Below are 3558 nucleotides of genomic sequence, written 5' to 3'. Positions count from 1 at the left end.
TGTATGTTATATCATGTTTAATGTTGTTTATTATTTACATGCAAACTTACTAAGCTTAAAGCTTACCCATTGCTTATAGTGTGGTCAAACTATCTCAGGAATCTAAAGTCGTCGGAGCATTGATCACACTATCAACTTAGTCATTTGGGTACAATTGGTTTTGATATTTTGAATATGGCATGTATAGGGGACTTGGTCTTTTTTTTATGTGTCATATTAATTTAGCCCAATGTGCTGGCTAATAATGACTTGACTATTCATTTTGTATATGCCATGAGATATGGTTCATATTGATTATTGGAGTGTAAACCTAGTCATATATCCATGCATGTGCTAAGGTCATACATTAAAATCGTTTGGCATGGTTGAATTGTGAATGTGATCAAGGATGTTGATGATGGAATCGTGAGTAAATGGCATGGTAAGATATGAATGTGTAAAAATAGAGTAAATCGATGTTACATATTACATGTGATTTGATAAACTTGGCTTAACAAGGTATGGTAACATGAACGTCTATAAGTCGATATGGTGTTGCCATGAACATGACTTAATTGATGATGTTTAAGCACTTAATTATGCCATGTTAAATGCCCTTGAAATTATGTATGTGTTTGAGCACATAAGGGTGGAAATTAGCTTAGAAAATAGTCTCAAAGTTGTCCATACGGGTAGACACACGGACATGTGTCTAGGCCGTGTGTGACACACGGTTCGCCCCATTGGACATGTGATTCGGCCGTGTGTCCCCTGCACCTTAGTTTTAAGAAACAGAATGCCCAATAGTAAACACACGAACATGAGACACGGCCATGTGTCTCAGCCATGTAAAGGACACGACCTTAGGACATGGGCGTCTGCCCAGGCCGTGTAAAGTCTACAACTTATTTATGAAAATTCATGAAACTTAAATTTGCCACACGACCTAGCACACGAGGGTGTGACTTGGCCGTGTGACCCTATTTTGTTGATAATGTCATAAACAGAGAGTTACACGGGCTAAGGACACAGGTGTGTCCCAAGCCACATGGGCATGTGAGACCACACGGCCTACCCACACTGGTGTGTGACACTCCAAAACAAGAAAATTTTTTAAGTGTTTTAAAAGTTCCAAAATTCCTCGGTTTTCCCAATGTATGTTTTGAGCCTCGTAGACTTGTGTAAGGGACAATATGCATATGTATGAATGGTTTTAAATTGGACACATTTTTATTACCCGGTTTGGTATGAATGTTTATGTTTAAGTCCGGCACCTCAAACCTTGTCCTGACGTCGGATACGGGTAAGGGGTGTTACAAAACCATTGAGAAATGCATTATTTACATATATCTAATAAAGCTTGATGTTGAACTGTGTAGCTAGTGCAAGCAATAACCTAATGCCTTCAATCAAGCTACTGGAGCAAATGTTTCATTGAAGTCAACTCATTCAACCTATGTACAACCTTAAGCTATTAGCCTTGCTTTATTGCGTATTATCACTCCATTTTTATCTGTATTATTCTTGAATATCTATTTTGTTCCTACGACATTGCCTTTAATTGATCTTGGCACCATCTGCCACATATAATTTTTTTTTGAACTGTTGGAGTTCTTGTATAACTTGTATCCAGTCTGTATCAAGCAGGCCTTCTTCCACCCTTTTTGGTTCAACTTTTGAAGTGTAACAAGCGGACCTAACCATATCTTTATAATTTGGTCTGGTTCTCATACCATCAATAATGTCACTTATTACATCATCGATTGGATAATTTTTCTTGACACTTGCTCAAAGTTCCAAGTGCTCATCATTGGTTGGCTCATATATCATCTCCAGCACATGTTTTCGTCTCTAATTTCTAAATTTCATGATTCGTGCCATCAGGAGTAGGCACAAGATCTGGAACCACTTGAGCTGCACATTCTTCTTCATCTACATCTTTTACTCGAGTATGTTCATCATCAATAAGAACATTAAAATATTCCATTACCTTTTGATATTTTTTTTGTAGACGCGATAAACTTTGTTGGTTTATGAGTATCCTAAAAATATTCCCTCATCACTCTTGGAACTGAATTTTCCTTGATACTCTCTATCCTCTAGTATGTAGCAAATACTTTTAAAGATATGAAAGTAATCGACATTAGGTTTCCTTTCTCTCTATAACTTGTAGTAAGTCATATGTGTCTTTGGATTCAAATGCACATGATTGATAATGTATACTATTGTGTTGATAGCTTCTGCCCAAAACTTGTAAGTAATGTTTTTACTATTGAGAAGAACACGAGCCATCCCTTGAATTGTCCTATTTTTTATTTCAACAACACTATTTTGTTGAGGTGTTTTTGCTGTAAAGAACTCATGTTTAATGCCTTCTTCCTCACAATAATCAACAAATTCTTCATTCTCAAACTATCTAAAATGGTCACATCTAATTTTGATAATGGTATCAGTGGCCCTGCGTTTCTCATTCATAAATCTTTTACACAATTTTTGAAACTCTTCAAAGGTACCTAATTTTCCCTCAGAAATCGTATGCAAGTTAACGTGAGTAATCATCAACACAAACTAAGATATACTTCTCAACACCTATACTTTTGGTCTATATTGGATTAATGGGATCAATATGGAAAAGTTCCAATGGTGCAGCGCTTTGAACCAATTACATTTTTTTATGAGACTCCTTGTGTTATTTGCATTTGATATAGCCTCCACATACTGCTAGGATGTGATCGAGCTTTTCATTCTATAGCTCAATTTAAGTAACACCAACTTTGTTTCCTTAGGATAACTGTATAACCTTATAAAAATTGTTGAGAGTTCTGGCCCTTTCCATAATTTTTTCTCCTCTTTTAGTAATGGCACAACAACTATTTTTGGTGAAGTTAACAAGTATGCCCTAGTCACATAACTAACTAATATTAATGAGACTAGCCTTCAGACCATCAACAAGGAAAACATTGGTTAGCTTAGGTAAACCAAATACAACTAAACTTTCTTTTCCAAGAATTCAACCCTTATTTCCATCTCTAAATGTCACACATTCAGTATCACAATCATCAAAGTCAAATAAGTATTGAATTTTACCAGTCATATGGCTTGAAAAACCCCTATCAAAGTATCAAACATTATCAACATCTACTTCCAAAGATTTGTGTACCACAAGTAAACATTTCTAATCCTTTTTTCTCCATGTGAATTTTTTAGTTTGGTTAGTGTTATTTCTAGTAGGCACAAGTGCAGGCTCTACTTGCTTCCATCTTAAATTATGAAGCATATTGTAGCATCTTGGTTTAATATGTCATGAGCCACCACAATAATGACATATCATCTTGTATTTAACATTTACTTTTCTTCTCAACTTTGACCATTTTGGTTGTGGTAGAACATTTTCCCACTACTTTCTACCACTACTTCCCCTTTTCTATTCAATATATCCCAAACCTCTATTTTTAGGGTTTCCTCTTCCTATAACCAGAATTTCATGAAATTTCCCACTCATTAAGTTAATTTCTAAAGCATCTCCCTAGCAGGCTCTTTTTGTGTCTTCTTATGGTTGCTTATTATAGTAGGAAGTAG

This window comes from Gossypium arboreum, chromosome 10 (assembly GCF_025698485.1).
Source record: "Gossypium arboreum isolate Shixiya-1 chromosome 10, ASM2569848v2, whole genome shotgun sequence".
Lineage (NCBI taxonomy): Eukaryota > Viridiplantae > Streptophyta > Magnoliopsida > Malvales > Malvaceae > Gossypium > Gossypium arboreum.
The sequence above is the reverse complement of the archived record's forward strand: the minus strand, read 5'-3'. Positions refer to the sequence as shown.